General features: G+C 41.2%; 1 protein-coding gene across 4 annotated transcripts in view; it reads right to left on the minus strand.

Annotated features, from left to right (window-relative positions):
* The window catches only part of CAB39 (calcium binding protein 39), a 108910-nt gene that overhangs the window by 35622 nt on the left and 53082 nt on the right, over positions 1–20206 (minus strand). The window contains exons 1-2 of one of the 4 annotated variants that reach the window (XM_033229891.1): positions 18301–18314; positions 14327–14340 (exon numbers count right to left, since the gene is read on the minus strand). The exons of the other annotated variants lie outside the window; for them this stretch is intronic. The gene's annotated coding sequence lies outside the window, so the exon portion shown is untranslated. Of the gene's footprint in view, positions 1–14326; positions 14341–18300; positions 18315–20206 lie in introns of those variants that run through there. 4 annotated transcript variants of the gene reach the window in all.

A 20206-nucleotide genomic window follows, 5' to 3' on the forward strand; every position in this document is an offset into this window, starting at 1 on the left:
AAAGCTCTTCCCCCCTATGCCCCATCCCCCCAAAAAAATAAGGAAGGAAGGAGAGAGGCAGGAACACAATTAGAAAGCCATTTATGGCTGGGTGTGGTGGCTCACGCCTGTGATCCCAGCACTCTGGGAGGCTGCAGCAGGTGGATCACCTGAGCCCAGGAGTTTGAGACCAGCCTGGGCAACATGGTGAGACTCCATCTCTTAAAAAAAAAAAAAAACAAGGCCGGGTGCGGTGGCTCAAGCCTGTAATCCCAGCACTTTGGGAGGCCAAGGCGGGCGGATCACGAGGTCAGGAGATCGAGACCATCCTGGCTAACATGGTGAAACCCCATCTCTACTAAAAAACACAAAAAACTAGCCGGGCGAGGTGGCGGGCGCCTGTAGTCCCAGCTACTTGGGAGGCTGAGGCAGGAGAATGGCGTGAACCCGGGAGGCGGAGTTTGCAGTGAGCTGAGATCCGGCCACTGCACTCCAGCCCGGGCCACAGAGCAAGACTCTGTCTCAAAAAAAAAAAAAAAAAAAAAAACCCAACAAAAGTTAGTTAGCTGAGTATGTGGTGGCATGCACCTATAGTCTCAGCTACTCATGAGGCTGAGGCTGAGGCTGAGGTCAGGAGGTTGAGGCTGCAGTGAGCTATGATTGCACCACTGCACTCCAGTCTGGGTGACAGAGCGAGATCCTGTCTTAAAAAAAAAAAAAACAAGGCCGGGTGCGGTGGCTCAAGCCTGTAATCCCAGCACTTTGGGAGGCCAAGGCGGGCGGATCACGAGGTCAGGAGATCGAGACCATCCTGGCTAACATGGTGAAACCCCATCTCTACTAAAAAACACAAAAAACTAGCCGGGCGAGGTGGCGGGCGCCTGTAGTCCCAGCTACTTGGGAGGCTGAGGCAGGAGAATGGCGTGAACCCGGGAGGCGGAGTTTGCAGTGAGCTGAGATCCGGCCACTGCACTCCAGCCCGGGCCACAGAGCAAGACTCTGTCTCAAAAAAAAAAAAAAAAAAAAAAACCAACAAAAGTTAGTTAGCTGAGTATGTGGTGGCATGCACCTATAGTCTCAGCTACTCATGAGGCTGAGGCTGAGGCTGAGGTCAGGAGGTTGAGGCTGCAGTGAGCTATGATTGCACCACTGCACTCCAGTCTGGGTGACAGAGCGAGATCCTGTCTTAAAAAAAAAAAAAGAGAAAGCTATATATTGTATTTCTGAGTTGAATGGCATTGTGGACTGTGTATAAAGCCCCATTCCCTTTCAGAAGGAATTCCCTCACCAGCTGATACTGCACCTGCCACCTACATTAATCTTCACCTGCTTTTGGATCTCCCCACCCCCATGCCTTCTTAGGAACTCACCCTGCCTGTTACCTCATCTTCTCCTCATAGAGTCAATCTCCCCTCACCTAATTTCTTCCTATCCGTTTTAAACCTGATTAAGACTCCACTTGACAAAATCAAATAGGTCCTCCTTAGATTCCACAATCGCCCCCCCGCCCCCCTGCCTCTGCCCAGCACCTCATAATGAAACCTCTCAAAACATTTGCCTGTATCTACTATAGTCCAAGTCTTTTTTTCTTACTCACTCTTCAGCCCAATCCTTTTGGCTAATCACTGACCTGCATGTCATTAAATACAATTTTGTGTCTTTATTACTGTGAGAAATGGGAAAGCTCTTCTTCAAAGATTATGAAGTCACAATTTCTTACTATAAGATTGCTATCCACTCTTTGTGTGTGTGTGGTGTGTGTGTGTGTGTATGTATTCCAAATCAGCTCTCCTAGCCTGCTCCAGCATGCCTGGACAGAACTAGGCACACTGGAGCCCACAGTGCATGCCATTCCTTATTTGGAGATGCTTCCATAACTAGCCCTGGGCAACTTCCTTTTCTTTGTTCTGTTCCCCTTACCTAATTAAGAAAGTTTTAAACTAATAGCCAATAGGATAAAGTGTAAAATGTGAGGTCCTATCCCAGCCAAAGGAAACTGGACACAGCAGTAGGGTAAATACGTCAGGTTATAAGTAACTCTGTCTACTTTGTTCGGTGTGCTCTCGTGGCCAGACAACTACTGAGTAGCACCCTTTCTGCAGAAAGTAAAGCTCTCCTTGTTGAGAGATTATTTGTTCCCGCCTTCTTTTTTTTTTTTTTTTCCCTTGACACCAAAAACTTCATTCCCAACAATTACACCCGAACTTTCCACAGGATTCGGAACTGCTGATTACACCCTCCTCTGAAAATCATTCTTCCCGTCCTCTGTGACTCACCAACATCCTTATTTTCCCTCCTAACTCTCTGGTTGCTCCTCCTCTGTCTCCTTTTTGCCTCATTCACCTTGGCGAGGCCATTTAAACACGGAATCCCTCAAGGCAGGGTACTAGGGCTTCCTCTTCTTATTCCCTAGACTCTTAAGTGATCTCATCCACACCCACTGCTTTAATTAACAGTTAAATGCAGATGCCTCATAGATTCCTATCTCTAATCCAGTTGTTTTCTCTCAGGCCTTATCAGTACCACTGGGCAGTCTTCTCAAAATGTCTCCACTTGTAATGTCTCAAGGTAGCTCAAATTGAATACATCTAAAATAGAACTCAAGATCTCGCCCTAGTGCCTGATATCCCCCCTTGTTCCCTGTTTCATGTAACGATACCACTGATGATGTTATTACACTTCAGAAACTCAGGAGTCATCTTCGACTCTCCCCTCTTCTTCACCTTGCCCCAGTATCTAGCTCATCACCGACTCCCAAATCCATCCACTTATCCCCCTGTCTATCATCACCACACAAATCAAAGTTCCCCATAATGCTTGCCTACATTAATACATCATGTACTGACTGGTTTCTGTGGATTGTAGGGGGCCTAATGGGGATGCATTCTCCACATCACACCTAGAATTATCTTTTCATAACATAAATATGATTAAGACACTGCTGTTGCTTAAAATGCTTCAGACATTATTGATGAATGGCTGAACATCAGCATTCCTGATAACAGGGTTATAAAATCCAGATTACAACTGGATGTAGAGAAATGTGATGTTATCATACCATAAAGTCAAGGGATTCCTTAAAAATGTTGAATTGAGGCAGACCACAGTGGCTCATGCCTGTAATCCCAGCACTTTGGGAGGCCAAGGCAGGTGGATGGCTTGAGCTCCGGAGTGCGAGACCAGCCTGGAAAACATGGTGAGACCCTATCTCTACTAAAAATACAAAAAATTCGCCAGGCATGGTGGTGCATGCCTATGGTCCCAGCTACTTGGGAGGCTGAGGTGGGAGGATAGATTGAGCCTGGGGGGTGGGGGTGGGGAGTGGTGCAGAGGTTGCACTGAGCCCAGATGGTGCTATTGCACTCCATCCACTGCCTGGATGGCAGAGCGAGAGCAAGACCCTGTCTCAAAACAAACAAACAAACAAACAACAAAAAAAACTGGACAAGAACAGACTTCCCTCTAAGAACGGACAAAGAAATAAATCACCTGAGATGTGAAAAAATAACAGCAGTTCAAAGGAAGGAAGCCAGCTAAAGAATTACAAGCAGATGTCTTCCTAACAAAGAGTTACAGCAGTGAGCAAGGAAAGAGACTAGCGGAGTGATTCAATGCTGGCCATTTCACTTAATGAGCATATGCCCTGAGCTTGGGTCTCAGTGTGCACGCACAGTTCATAGTGTGGACATGTCCCCAAGCTGAGCCCCGTGAAAGCCAACTACCGCATCTGGTGCTCCACTAAAGAAAGAGCAGTCTGGGCCAGGCACGGTGGCTCATGCCTGTAATCCCAACACTTTGGGAGGCCGAGGTAGGGGGGATCACGAGGTCAGGAGATGTAGACCATCCTGGCTAACACGGTGAAACCCCGTCTCTACTAAAAAAAAGAAAAAAAGAAAAAAATACAAAAAATTAGCCGGGCATGGAGGTGGGCGCCTGTAGTCCCAGCAACTCAAGAGGCTAAGACAGGAGAATGGCATGAACCCGGGAGGCAGAGCTTGCAGTGAGCTGAGATCGCGCCACTGCACTCCAGCCTGGGTGACAGAGTGAGACTCCATCTCAAAAAAAGAGAGCAACCTGTTTCAATGCTGGAGAAAACACGGTGTTGGAAATCTTGAGTAACACTACGCCCACACTGTTTACTGCTCTGTATGGACAATTAAGGGGTTTTCTTTTTTGAGACAGAGTCTTGCTCTGTCCCCCAGGCTGGAGTGCAGTGGCGCGATCTCGGCTCACTGCAAGCTCCACCTCCCGGGTTCCCGCCATTCTCCTGCCTCAGCCTCCTGAGTAGCTCGGACTACAGGCGCCTGCCACCGTGCCCGGCTAATTTTTTGTATTTTTAGTAGAGATGGGGTTTCACCATGGTCTTGATCTCCTGATCTTGTGATCCGCCCGCCTCGGCCTCCCAAAGTGCTGGGATTACAGGCATGAGCCACCGCGCCCGGCCCAATTAAGGGGTTTTCAAAGGTAAATTGGGTTGTGATTTGCCTTGTGCTCATTTACAACGTAACTCCCTATGGTCTCACAGAGAAAATACTTTGGAAGAATACACACCAAACTCAGTATGGTCGTCTACCTGTGGGGTGGAGTAAGAAGAGTATTTTCACTTGCTCCATTTCAGACTTGTCTGAGTATTTTTTCTTATAATTCACCTTCTACTTTTATTTAAAAAAGAAAAAAAAAGATGAGATAAATTATATAGATCAAAATGATCATTATGTTGGTACTCACTGATTGATTTCTTCTTCCATTTCTTTTTTCAGCCCTCCACACGAGACATCCCCCTTCCAACATTTTAAAGATTTATTTCTAACAAATAACCAAATAACCAGGACAATTATAAGCTGATTAAACAAAAAGCTTGAAAAATATATCCAAATACTACCAAAAGATGATCAGAAAATTTTAGTAAGTGTTTCACAAGAGAAGGCAATTCAGCAAGTATTTACCAACTGAAGATGCCACACACAGAACAAATAAAACTTGGTTGTGGCCAGGCGTGGTGGCTCAGGTCTGTAATCCCAGCACTTTGAGAGGCTGAGGTGGGCAGATCACCTGAGGTCAGGAGTTCGAGACCAACCTGGCCAACTTGGCAAAACCCTGTCTCTACTAAAAAATACAAAAATTAGGTGGGTGCAGCGGTGTGCGCCTGTAGCCCCAGCTACTTGGGAGGCTGAATATCTTATATCTTGAACCTCAGAGTCAGAGTGAGCCGAGATTGAGCCATTGCACTCCAGCCTGGGTGACAGCGAGACTGTGTTTCAAGAAAACAAAACAAAACAAAAAACCAAACCAAACCAAAACAAACAACACAAAACCTTGGTTGTTCTTGTTTAGTTTTGACTTGGTTCCCCTCATAGGAGCTCGCATTAGGGACTATGCCTAGGACCCCATCTCTGGCCTGCAGGCATTATGTCAGTATGTTCTCTGCCCTTCTAACCACGTCCTTCTAGCATCTCCCACCTCCCCGTCTGTCCCCTCACACCTACTGAGTAAGGTATTCACACGTACAGCTCCTCCAAACACTGTATTCTTTTCAAGCTGCTGAATCATCATGTCACCTAATCCACTGACCCCTTAATGACCACATTCCCCATCTTGCCAAGCCTGCACATTTCAGTGCCACTCATGCTAGCAGTTCAAGGTCTCTTGGCTCCCCTACACAATCTTAAATGTGCTTTATTCAAAACTTTCTCTACTTGAGCTCCCAAATTTCTGAGCACTGTAGAAAAAGTGATGGAACTTGTGCACATTCGGTTCACCAATACACCATGCCATTTGACTTCAAAGCAGCTCAGAAACAATCCTTTAAACCAGCCTGACTTCCGACCAGTACCTCCCAGCAGCACATATTTCAAGACGGCTCCACTTTCCTCAAGAGCTATTAGTCTCTCTTTACTCCTTTATCTGAACATCTAGCTTCACTCCTCCTATATTACCATAAGACTTTCTAATTAAAACATTCTCAACTTCTTCACTTCATCTTGATTTATTTCTGCATCCTATCTCGAATTTGTCAACACACTCAGAATCACTTGAGAAACTCAAAAGAGATGCTCAGTTCCCCCAAGATACTTTTTTTTTTTTTTTTTTTTGAGATCAGGCCCAGCTCTGTTGCCCAGGCGGAATGCAGTGGTGCAATTATGTCTCACTGCAGCCTTAACCTCCCAGGCTCAAGTGATCCTCCCGCCTCAGCCTCCTGAGTTACTGGGACTACAGGTACGCACCACCACGTCTGGCCAAGTTTTAAATTTTCTGTAGCAATGGGCTCTCACCATGTTGGTCAGGCTGGTCTCAAACTCCTGAGCTCGAGTTATCAGCCCACCTCAGCCTCTGAAAGTGTTGGGATTACAGGAATGAGCCACTACGCCCGGCTCCAAGATACTTATTAATGACAAAAGGAAAAACAGTAATTTTCCAGTAGACACCACCTTAACCAAATGATGTTACTGAACATCATCAGTAATGAGACTATTGACATCACTGCCTCCCGAAACCATACAATGAAAAGGGTACTTCACTTCTGTGGTATTCTTCCGAAGGCATAATCGACAGTGAATCATGAAGAAACATCAGCCAAACCTAAATCAAGGGACATTCTACAAAATAGCTGACTAGTATTTCTCAGAAGTACCAAGGTCATAAAAGTCATAAGAAAGACTGAGGAACTATTTCAGATTAAAGGAGACCTAGGGAGATGTTACGACTCTTTAAATGTAATGTGTGATCCTGAATTAGATTTTGGTTCAGAAAAAGGACATTAGTAGGACAACTGATGAAACTTGAAGAAGGCCTGTGCATTAGTTAATATTATTATACCAATGTTATTTTTTGGATTTTGATCACTGTGGTTATAAAAGATGTTAACATTTAGGGAGGCTGGGTGAAAGGTACCCTTCTAAACCATTTTGTAAGTCTGGTAAGTTCATCAATAATCTTTTTGCCTTTTCTTCACAGGTAAGGGGCATCCTACTTAGTTCCAAGGCTGATGGCTCTCTCTATGCACTACAGAAAGGGCTTCCAAACAAAAAGGAGGTTAGCTTTGACTCATGTACCCCTGTGCAATTGTGCCAGTGTGTGGCCTCATGGAAACCTGTTGGGTCTTACTGGACCATCCAATAATTAAAGGAACTGGACCAGAAGATCCCTGAGACCCATTCCATTTCTTTAAGATCTCAAATTCCAAATAAAGGTCTCTTCAATTCTCTTTTGCCCTGTCATCTACATTCCTTCTCTCACCCTGGACATCTCTGTCTCTACTCAAGCTAACATAAAAGCCTGAATGCTCACCCTCCTTCTCTCCACTCTAAGAGCTCCTGCATCCAGGAAGACTCTGCTCCCTCGCATGACTCTCTCCTCCTCTGATGCCTACAGCAGCTGTGACCTTATTTCGGTTGCTGACCTTGTAGTGCTATAATCTCTCACGTACCTCTCATCTCCCTAACACATTCAAGGGCTTTGGAAAGCACTTATGATGGCAATTTACACATGGAATGATTTGATGATTTTGTTAACTGACTGAACTGTCTGGGAAGTTTCCTCAGTTGAACATGGTGAAGTTTCCTCAGTTGAACAAGACATGGATGCTACATTTCTATAGACCACTTAGCCTCATATTACTTTTCATGGGCAGACTGCTTTATTAAAAGCAGCCAACTGTTTTATAGATCATGGTCAAGAAGAAAGACGTGAGAGAAAAGCCCCCCTTTACAACAAGCCCATTCACTTGCCTAGAAAGAGATGTGGATCATCCCTTACTGCTGACTCCTCTGGGAGGGAGGTACAGAGTTTTGTTTCAGTTCTTAGTTGTTTCCTTGTGGCTTCTGAGAAGTGCTTCATCCTGTGTGGCTGTACAGAGCTGCCGTAAGTGGTGGCAGTGTGGAGGCGCCAAAAGAGCACAGCACAGAGGAAAGAGTCTGGGGCTTGGCACAGCTTCTCAGATCAAGGCTATGAGTTGAGAGGTGAAGTCCCTATGTCCGATGGGGCCAGGCATATTAATTCTAAACTATGGAGCCTGACTTCCACATATGACCAAATGATAACAACTTCATCTTTAATTACATTTAATACATTTTAAAAATTAAAATATTTAAGTGTTAGGATCAACTTCAGTAGTAACCAATATCCCAAAGTTCACACCTAATGCGCACCTCGCTAGTAACAGTATCATAAACTAAACTCCTTTCCCTCCCAGGGTGAGGACATAGTTAACTATAGTCACATGCTGCATAACGTCTTGGTCAACAGCAGACCACACAGACAACTGTGGTCCCATAGATATAATACCATATTTTTGCTGTACCTTTTCTATGTTTAGACAAACAAATATTTGCCATTGTGTTCCAACTGCCTACAGTATTCAGTATATATAGTAACATGCTATACAGATTTGTAGCCCAGGAGCAAGAGGCTGGAAGAAATCACTTAATGATGCAATTTTTTGGAATGTATCCCTGTTAAATAACGTGTAACAGGACTTTAAATTTTTAAGGATAGAGTCCATAATAACCTCTTCAAGTAGCACTAACGCTATGAGATTTTTCACTGCCTGTTTTCCCATTGAAAAATAGAACAGGATGGGAAAAAAAGCAATTAGTAATCGAAACATTAGTACAAATGGCCTTTTTAGAGATCACCAAAAGCTCAGTGGGTTTCGTACGAACTCTCTTGACTTAAATTCAGTATTCCCACAGTACCTATCAGTGCACTATTTTACTGTCACTAGAGGCAGCTGCTGATAAAAAGTAGTGATACAGAAGTACAACTTCAGAAGACTTGGAGAGGACAGCTCACATACCCATCAGTGCTTCTATGCCACGTCCCTGAAGTACTCAACAGCCCTTACCAACACTCCTCCTCTGGACCCAAGCTCTCAGTAGATCCAAACTGGCCTTATGTTAGGAAACAAGGTGACAAGAAGGCTACTCCCAGATGAAGGGACAGGACTGTACCTGGTGAGATACAAGACTAGGCTACCCTCTTCACTGTCCCCAATTTTTAGTAGTTAGTAGCAAGACTAACCTCAATATAGAAAGCACACTTAAAGACAAACACAGTAACATGCTGAAGTATAGAAATGGCTAAGTCAGACATTAAAAACCTCACAAAAGATTCCATTTCATAGTAATAATAATAATCTTAAAATGATAAAATATTCTTCCTTCTTATCAGAGGCAAAGGCTTTTAGATACACTGCTGGTAGGAAAATAAATTGGTACAACTTTACTGGACGGCAATTTGGCAAAATGTTACTGAAGAGCTTTAAAAGGTGCAAGGTCTCTGACTCATTTCTGCAACTTCCTGTGAATTACACTTTCAGGAATTTACCCTATGGAAACAGACAAGTACACAAAGGTAAGTACATGCAGTATTACTTACAACAGCAAAGAATCAGAAGTTATCCCACTGAACTAGTTTAATCATGATGTACCCATGAAATGGAAGGCTTTAAAAATAATTGAGGGCCAGGTGCAGTGGCTCACACCTGTAATCCCAGCACTTTGGGAGGTCAAGGTGGTGGATCACTTGAGGTCAGGAGTTCAAGACCAGCCTGGCCTACATGGTGAAACTCCATCTCTACTAAAAATATGAAAATCAGCCAGGTACCTGTAATCCCAGCTACTTGGGAGGCTGAGGCACAAGAATGCTTGAACCTTGGAGGCAGAAGTTGCAGTGAGCTGAGATTATGCCGCTGCACTCCAGGATGGGTGACAGAGCAAGGCTCCGTATTAAAAAAAAAAAAAAAATTGAGATCTATATGAACATGAAAGGATGTTAAAATTTAAAATTAAAAAACAAAAAACAAAACAAAACAAAACAAAAAAACCAACAGGTTACAGAGTAGCATGATCCCATACTCATTTACTTATCTGCCCCAGAGAGAGGGAGACAGCAACCTAGAATATGAATGAGAATCCCCACCAAGTTAACAGTAGTCATTTCACGTGGCACTGAGTTAAGGATAAACTTTATTTTTTCTTTATAGTCTTGTATTTTCTGCTTTTTTGGGGAATGAACATATATCATTAGAACATGACTTCGTATAGATACAGAAATAAATTAGACTCTATGAAGGAAACAAAGATCTTTCTTGCACACACTCATATATACTTCCCTACTACCCAATGTAGAATTCCAATATACTAGTTAGAATAAAGTAATACTAAAAAAGTGGATGAAGAGCCGGGCGCGGTGACTCACGCCTGCAATCCCAGCACTTTGAGAGGCCAAGGCAGGCGGATCACAAGGTCAGGAGATCAAGACCATCGTGGCTAATACAGTGAAACCCCGTCTCAACTAAAAGTACAAAAACTTAGGTGGGCATGGTGGCGGGCGCCTGTAGTCCCAGCTACTCGGGAGGCTGAGACAGGAGAATGGCATGAACCTGGGAGGCAGAGCTTGCAGCGAGCTGAGATTGTGCCACTGCACTCCAGCCTGGGTGACAGAGCGAGACTCCATCTCAAAAGAAAAAAAAAAAAAAGGGAGGGGGGGTGAAGGGAGAGAAAGAGCACCTGGAACCATGACCTACTTGTTTCTCCAGAGCAATGAACTAGTGACACTCATAACCACTTGTGTGGATCTCATGGGAATGATGCTGAGTGGAAGAAAGCCCATCTCAAAAGTATACACACTATATGATTCTATTTATTTAACATTCTTGAAGTAATAAAATGTATAGATTTGGACAGCAGATTAGTGGTTGACAGCAGGGGTTAGGAATGGGGGGATGGGTCTGGCTATAAAGGGGTAGCAATAGAGATGCTGATGAAACAGTTCTATATCATAAGTCTTAATGCTGGCTACAAAAGTGTGATGCAATTGCATACAGCTATATGCACATCCACACAAATTGTAAAACTGGTGAAATCTGAACAAGCCCTGTGGATTATACCAATGTCAATGTTCTGGTTTTGATACTGTATATAGTTATGTGAGGGGTTACCACTGGGGATATGGTGAGAGGTACACGGGTTCTTCTGTACTCATTTCTGCAACTTCCTGTGAATTGATTAATTTCAAAATAAAACAAAGCAAGGCAACATAAGACTTCCACAGTGTAAGACCTCTTGCACTCCCCGTCAGGATACCCTTAGGTTGTCTATAAGGCCCTTTTCATTCCACCAAAGCTTGTTTCTCTAGTCTTACTTCCTACCATTCCTCTGTATCTCCACCTCTTAAAGTCACACTGAACTTGTTGCTGTTTTCTGAACATGCCATAGTTTAGGTTGTTTCAAATTCTGTTCCCGTTTACACTTTGCCTGCCAAAAACCTTAAAAACCAGCTTAAATGTCACTTCAAACCTGTCATCTCTGTATCTGTCTCAGATGTAGGAACTGCTTTATCCTCTTGGTTCCCACAGAATTTTATCTGCACCCCCAAGTCCCTCTATATTACTTACATGTGTATTTCCTCTACTAGATAATATACTCTTTAAGAACGGGGACAAGGTTTGACTCCGATGCCTATCTGCCCACACAGAGAAGCACTAAAATGTCTGTGGATTCAATCAAACTGGGGATCTCTTGCAACAGATACTGATGCAAGTAAAGACAGCAGACGACAACAAAGGCCTCCATGCATGAGGGAAACGTTAATTCCGATGCACACTACTGTTAAGTCATCTTTTTAGAAAGAATTTTGAAGGAATCTGTTTAGCAAAATTTTCCATGCCTGTGTTCATTAGTTTACATAACTGAATTGATTCTAACTTACATAAAACTAGTTATTATTAAGAAATGCCTCAAAGAGGCCAGGTGTGGTGGCTCATGCCTATAATCCCAGTACTTTGGGAGGCCGAGGTGGGGGGATCACCAGGTCAGGAGATCAATACCATCCTGGCCAACACGGTGAAACCCCGTCTCTACTAAAAACACAAAAATTAGCTGGGCATGGCAACGCATGCCTGTAATCCCAGCTACTCAGGAGGCTGAGGCAGGAGAATCACTTGAACCCAGGAGGTGGAGGCTGCAATGAGCCGAGATCGCACCACTGCACTCCAGCCTTGCAACAGAGCTAGAGTATGTCTCAAAAAAAAAAAAAAGAAAAGCCTCAAAGAGCTCAGATTTGGGGGGAAGGGCGAGGCTTAATTTTTTTTTTGAGTTTCTTTAAACCCAATCTTTAGCAAAAGAATCATTTTAAACAAGCGCCCTCTAAATATTTACCCATTTATATTTACTGCCTGAAATATCAATTCATTCTAAAAGAAGAGATTAAATGACCTTGTTGAAAAAAGAAAGTTCTGTATCAAAGTAAATAAAGACCAAGATGTGAAATGGAATCTAAAAGTGAACTGACAGATACCTGTTGGTGCCAAGTATTTGATAATAAGAACAATTCTATTATCACATTAATTCCAGTGATAAATGCTTTCTACCTCCCCCCACCCCAACCTCTTTACTAAAGAAAATGTCTGCGTATTCTTAAGCTGAATGATCACGGACTAAGAAAAGTCTATTAATAACCTTCTGGTGTCCAAGATTACTGTAAACAAGTTTAGTAACCATGAGTCACTGTTAAATGGCCATGCTATGAAGAGGCTACTCCCTTTCCCCCTCTTAAAATATGTCAGCAAACTTACTCCTCTCATGAAATAAGTGAATATAGCTATTCAATCCTGTGAACACAAGCATTCATCATGAGGAAGGGAACCACCTATAAGCTAAGCAAGGCAGCCATACCTCCTTTATACAGCATGTGGTGGGCAAAGAGTGTGTCAATAGTCATCATACACACTAAATCTGTTTGGTTGTTGGCAGTGAAAGACTAAGTCCCACCCCACCCCTGTCCCCTAGTTACCTAAAAATAAAGATGGTAAGATTTTTTTTTTTTTTTTTTTTTTTGAGACGGAGTCTCGCTCTGTCGCCCAGGCTGGAGTGCAGTGGCCGGATCTCAGCTCACTGCAAGCTCCGCCTCCCAGGTTTACGCCATTCTCCTGCCTCAGCCTCCCGAGTAGCTGGGACTACAGGCGCCCGCCACCTCGCCCAGCTAGTTTTTTGTAGTTTTTAGTAGAGACGGGGTTTCACCGTGTTAGCCAGGATGGTCTCGATCTCCTGACCTCGTGATCCGCCCATCTCGGCCTCCCAAAAAGATGGTAAGATTAACCGCTTTTTTAAAATATAAGAAAATACGTTTTGTATGAATTCTTTAAAAAGAATTAGTCTCCTAAGAGACTAATCTATTTGTATCATACATAATTCTTAATGTGGTAACTGTGTACCATATAAAACAAATACAAATACCAACATACAACAAATAAAGGAATAAACACTCAAATGTTATATTTATCATTTTGTCTATGAGATCACAAGAAATGAATGGAAAAAGCCCAGGGATATAATGAATAAAGTGGAAAAAGGCATAATTTTACCACGGATTTGGCAGAGCTAGGTGTGAATTCTGTCTTTGACTCAAATATAATGAGTCAAAGTAATGAGCCTAGTAAACAACAGCTTTCTTCATCTGGATCACGAGAAACCAGAATCAATTTTATTTTAAAATAAGATGGGGGACTCTACACAAAGACGCCTTGCAAAGTATGGCGGTATATCGATGTAAGGATGTGTCAAAGGTGCAAAGCTTGAATTCCTTCTAGAACACTTAACTAAGTGGTCACCTAGCCCATGTCAATACCTCTCCAGAAACAAAAAAACTTGCTATCTTCTGAAAAACTCAACTTCCACTTGCTGTTTTTCCTAATATCAAGACAAAGTTAGACCTCCTGTTTTATTTCCACTCACGGGTCTGAATTCTATCTCCTGCCAAAATCAGTTCTAATCCTTTTGTTACACTATATGGTCTCCCAAATACATTTTACTAAGAGCTACTCCACCCTACAACACTACTCTGCTCAAATCTTCTCCCTAGGCTGCACCTCATATCTTCAGGTCATTTAACTGTTCCTCAGAGTAGAGTTTTGAATTTCTATGTCGGCCTGGTCACCCTTCTCTCGGCACACTGCAGTTTCTCTAACATCCTCAAGTGTGGACTTGCCCACACAGAGTAGAAGATAATCACTGAATTTCAAGAGTGTATTTCAAGTATTGCAATCTAGCCTTCCAATGGCCTTTCTGGGTGCTTTATGGTTTCTAAGCCACATCTGCCCCAGTTGGTACATGAACAGTCTTTTCTTATTCACCATTGAGTTATAAATGACATACAATGAACACCACATATTTAAAGTACCTAATGTAACACACACATATATATACACACCCACAAAACCATCAAAATAGTGAACATATCCTTAACCACCAAAACCGAAACCACCAAAAGCTTCTTTATGCCCCTTTGTGGTCCCCTCTCTCTACCCCGCCACCCTTCCCCTACATATCTTTAACAACTCTAAAGCAACCTTTGATCTGCTTTCTGTAATTATGGATTAGCTTTGTTTTCTAGAGTTTTGTGCAAATAGAATCATATACTGCATGCTCTTTATAGTCTGGCTTCTTTTGCTCAACATAATCACTGTGAGATTCAACCATGCTGTTGTGTACAGCAATAGATTTTTTGTTTTTGTTTTTTAAATTGCTGAGTAGTATTCTGTTACATGGATGTACTACAATTGGTTTATCCACACATCTGAGCTATTTACAGATAAGGCCGCTATGAACATTTAGGCAAAAGTATTTTCACGAACATACATTTCTTGTTCTCTTGGGTAAATATTTAAATGGCTAGATCATACAGTTGGTTCGAGTTTGGTTTAAAAAGCTGCCAAACTAGGCCAGGTGCGGGGTCTCATGCCTGTAATCCCAGTACTTTGGGAGGCCGAGGCGGGCAGATCATGGGGTCAGGAGATCGAGACCATCCTGGCTAACACGGTGAAACCCCATCTCTACTAAAAAATACAAAAAAATTAGCCAGGTGTGCTAGTGGGAACCTGCAGTCCCAGCTACTTGGGAGGCTGAGGCAGGAGAATGGTGTGAACCAGGGAGGTGGAGCTTGCAGTGAGCCAACATTGCGCCACTGCACTCCAGCCTGGGCAACAGAGTGAGACTTTGCCCCTCCCCACCACACACAGCCAAACTATTTTCCAAAGTGGTTCTACCATCTTATATTCCTACCAGCAGTTCCAACTGCTCTGTATCCTCGCCAACATTTGGTACAGTCAATATTTTCCATTTTAGCCACTCTAACAGCTGTGTAGTGGAACCTCCTTATGGTTTTACTACGCAATTTCCTAATGATTAACATCTTTTCAAGGGCTTATTTGACATCTGCCTATCTCCTTTGGTGAAATGCATATATGAATATCTTGCCCACTCTTAACTGGATTGTTTCTTACTGTTAAATGCTGAAAATTCTTCATATATTCTAGATCTAGTTTTTTATCAGATAAATGCTTTGCAGACTTTTTTCCAGTTTGTGGTTTGTCTTTTTCATTCTTCTAACAGTGTCTTCTGAAGAGCAGGTTTTAATTCTTATGAACTCCAATTTATCAACTTTTTAAATGAATTGTGCTTTGGCATAACATCCAAAAATTATCTGCCTAACCCAAGGTCACATAGATTTTCTTCTGGCAACTTTACAATTTTAGGTCTTACATTTGCCTATGTGATCCATTTTGACTTAATTTTTAAATATGGTATGAGGTCTGAGTCCTATCTTTCTGCCCTACTAAATAGTTTCAGCAACAACTGCTAAACAACCACCTTCTTTCTGCACAACTGCATTTATGCCTTTGTCAAAAATTAATGCTCCACATATGTGTAGGTCTATTTCTGCACTCTGCAATCTGTTCCACTAATACATTTGTCTATCTATGCACTGACACCACACTGTTTTAACAACTGTAGCTTTTTAAGTCTTGAAATCAGACAGTGTGAGCCCTCCAACATTGTTTTAATTAGTTACTTTGATTACTCCAGGTCTTTTGCACTTCAATTCAAATTTTAGAACAAACTCTTTGATTTAAAAATCCTGCTGGAATTGCACAGAATCTCTAGATACATCTGGAGAGAAGTGACATTTTAACAATACCGAGTTTTTCGACCCATGAACAACATGTATCTCCCGCTTATTTGGGTCAATTTGTCTTAGTATCTTGCAGGTTTCAGTGTACAACTCTTTCACTTCGTCAGATTTATCCCTATTTCATGTTTTTCATGCTATTCTAAAAGGTATTTAGCATTTCATATTTTTTGATGCTATTCTAAATGCTAGTTTTTTTCTTTTTCTTTTTTTCTATTCTTTTTTCCCAATTACACCTAATACTCTCGAATACAAACTATTTTTAACTTTCAATTTTGGACTGTTTATTGCTACTATACAGAAATAAAACTGATTTTTGTGTACCGATCTTATAACCTGTGACCTGCTAAACTCACTTACTAGTCTACTAGTTTTGTAGATTCCTTCAGTTTTTCTATGTAGATGATCATGTCATTTACAAATTACAAGTTTTACTGCTTTCTTTCCAATCTGAATGCCTTTAATTTAGTTTTCTTGTCTGATTGCATAGGCTCTAGAACCTCCAAGTACAAAGTTGAATAGCTGTGGTGAAACTAGATATCCCTGTTGTCTTCTTGATCTCAGAGATAACATGATTTAACCTTTCACCATATGTATAATGCTAGCTGTAGGATTTTTGCAGATGCCCTTTATCGGCTGAGAAAGTTCCCTTCCTCTATTTCTAGTTTGCTGAGATTTTTTTTTTTAAATCAGGAATAGATGCTGGTTTTTTCCCCCTTTTCATCAACTGACGTGTACTTTTTCAATATAGTGAATTATATTGATTAACTTTGTAATGTTATACCAGCTCTGCATTCTAGGAATAAACCTCACTTGGCCTATTATTCAATTTGCTAAAACAGAGAAATTCTGCATATATGTTTGTGAGACATATTAGTCTGTGGGTTTTATTTTATTGTAGTACCTTTGTCTGATTTGGCGATATTATAATTCTGACCTCATAGAATGAGTTAAGAATGATCTCTCTTAACTTTTCTGGAAAGGTTTACATAGAAATTGTATTATTTCTTCCTTAAACATTTGGTAGAAATCTCTAACGATGCCATCTGGGCCTAGAGTTTTCACTGTGATAAGGAAGGGTATTAACTACATAGGGTTATCAGATTATCTATTTTTTCTTGAGTTAGCTTTGGCACTTTGTGTCTTTGGAGTTTGTCCATTTCATCTAAGCTGTTGAGTTTAACGGCATGAAGTTATTCACATATTCCCTATTAACTTGTACAATCTGTGGTAATGTCACTATAAGAATCTCTCCCTCGAGATAATGGGAATTTGTGTTTTCTTCCTCCTGGTCAGTCTTAGCTAGAGTTTATCAATTTTATTGATCTTTTAATTTCTTTTTCTATTTAACTGATTTGTTTTGATAGCTATTTCCTTTCTCCTGCTTACTTTGTATTTAATTTGCTCTTCTTTTTCTAGTTTTTAGGGTAGAAACTCAGACATTTCTTCTTTTTAAATATATTTTAACATAGATATTTAGTGCTAGAAATTTCCCTGAGTAAAGCTTAGCAGCATCCCACTAATTCTGATATTTTTTTTGCTTTTATTCCACTCCAACTACCTTCTTTTTTTTGAGACAGGGTCTCACTCTGTCAACCAGGCTGGAGTGCAGTGGTGTGATCTCAGTTCACTGCAGCCTCCACCCCTGGGCTCAAGCGATCCTTCCACCTCAGCCTCCCGAGTAGCTGGGACTACAGGTGCACACTACCATGCCCAACTTTTATTTTATTTTATTTTTTATTTTTAGTAGAGACAGAGTTTTGCCATGTTGACCAGGCTGGTCTCTTAACTCCTGAGCTCAAGTGATTTGCCTGCCTCAGTCTCCCAAAGTGCTAGGATTACAGGCATGAGCCACCATGTCTAGCCTCAAACTACTTTCTAGTATCTTCTTTGATCCATGAGTTATCTAGAAGAATGATATTTAGCTCCTAAATATTTTGGGATTTTCCAAGGATTTTAATTCTATTGCAGTCTTGGAACATCCATTGTGTAATTTTATCCTTTAAAATATACTAAGACCTTTTTATTTGACCCAGAATATGGTCTACCTTGGTAGATCTTCCATGTGAACTTCAAAAGAATGTGTAGGTGTGTTCCACAGTTGAGTGTTCTATAAATGTCAATCAGGTCAAGTTGGTTGACAGTATCATTCTAGTCTACCTAGAAAATCCTTGCTGATTTTCTGCTTGTTTTATCAATTATTGATAGTGGGGTACTGAAATCTCCAACTATTAATTGTGTATTTGACTATTTCTTGCAGTTCTATCAGGTTTTATTTTGCTTTAATTTGAAACTCTGTTATTAAGTGCATAAATGTTTAGAGTTATTATATCTGTTGGAACATTTCACCCCTACTTTATCATAAAATGACTTTCTTTACCCTGGTAATATTCTTCGCTCTGAAGTCTATTTTGTCTGCTATTAGTAGAGCCACTCCAGCTTTCCTTTGATGAGTGTTAACAAAGTTTATCTTTTTCCATTCTTCTTTTAACCTATTTAAGTTGCTAGCTGTACATTTTTTAATAGGCACCATATAGTAGGGATTCCTTCACCCAATCTGACAATTGTTGTTTTTTAAATGGGTTATTCAGACCATTTATATGTAATGTGATTACTGATACAGTACATCTGAGTCTATCATCTTCCTATTTGTTTTCTATACCCCAACTGTTATTTAATTCCCTTCATCTTTTTTCTGCCTTCTTTTAAATTAATCAAGTGTTTTTAATGATTCTATTTTCTTTTTGATGCATGGTCTGTTTTTTTTTGTTTTTTTTGTTTTTTTACAAAGAGTATAGAGTCATACTTGTATTTATACTGTTTAATATCAACCATTCCCTCTAACCATTAACCCTTTTTTGGTGCTTAATTCAGTCACCCATAGAATGTGCTATTCTCCTCCAATTTTTGTCTTTCACAAACTTGGCTAATTAAACCCTTTAATTCTCTTCACATAAGTTAGTCACAATGAATGTCGGCTTACACTTGAGAACTGTTATCTTATAGATCACCAAAACCCTGCCAACAAGCTCACAGTGATTCAATTATCACATCCATTAGGTATGTTTATTTATCTAATCGGGAAAAATGTCCCCGGATCATCCTTAACTACAGGGAAGATGATGAATATAAACCTATATGGACAATATCAGGACCACCAGGAAAGATCTCTTGAGAAAGGACATTTATCTTACTACTTCCGTGGGCAGTAGCACTGAAAAGAAATATAATACAGTAGTTGGCCAACATTACAGAATCCAGAGAGAACATACCTACCTATGGTACTCTCTCCTCAGTCACAAATTCAATATATAAACTGTTATAATAGTCTTAGCAATATTTGTTTTAACTAATTCAGATAAGATTAAGAATTCAGAAGAGAACGAGATGACGTGTTTTGTGTTATTAGTAACCCTGTTTTTTATTCCATTTTCAACAAACACAACTATTTGTTGAGCTCTATCTTTGAAAGGCTGACGGTCTAACATGGGTAAAACAGTAAGCATATAAGTATAGTGCACAGGAAAACAGAGCAAGATAAGGGGGAAGAGGAATGCCATAGGGTAGGGCTGCATTTTGAATAGAGGGCTGGGTGGAAAATGGCACTTGAGCAAAGACTTGAAAAAGAGAGGAGGTAAGCCAAATAGAGCGCTAGGCAAAGAACCTTCCAGGCAAAGGAAAAAGCCAAATGCAAAGGTCTACAACAGGGAGGAGTATGACTGGAGTGCATGAGGAAAGGAGACCAATGTGGTGAAGAGTATTAGGAGACAAGATCACTAAAGGTCACGGGCCTCACTGTTCAGGGCAGGAGTTGGCATTTATTCTTCTGTAAAGGAACAGACAGTAAATATTTTAGGCTTTGCAGGCCATATAAGGTCTCTGCCTCATATACTTTGCTTTTTTAACCAACTCTGTAAATGTGAAAACCATTCTTAGCTCACGAGATTGATAAAAATAGGCCTTACAAGATTTGCCTGCAGAACTTATTTTAGGCCCCTGTTAGGACTTTGACTTTTACTCTAAGGAATATATTATTTGACTAATGTTTTGAAAGAATCACTGTGGCTGTAGGGAAACCAAGGGAGACCAGTGAGACAGTGAGCAGGACACTACAGTAATCCACGGCAAAGAAAAGGACAGCTCAGGGGGAACAAGGAAAATGGGGAGAAGGGATTAGATTCTGGACCTTTTTTTTTTTCCCAGATAAAATGGATAGATCTGGGGAGTGAGAAAGTAGTCATGGGTGACCCTTAAGATTTTG

Source organism: Trachypithecus francoisi, unplaced genomic scaffold (genome assembly GCF_009764315.1).
Source record: "Trachypithecus francoisi isolate TF-2019V2 unplaced genomic scaffold, Tfra_2.0 Lachesis_group13, whole genome shotgun sequence".
Classification (NCBI taxonomy): Eukaryota; Metazoa; Chordata; class Mammalia; order Primates; family Cercopithecidae; genus Trachypithecus; species Trachypithecus francoisi.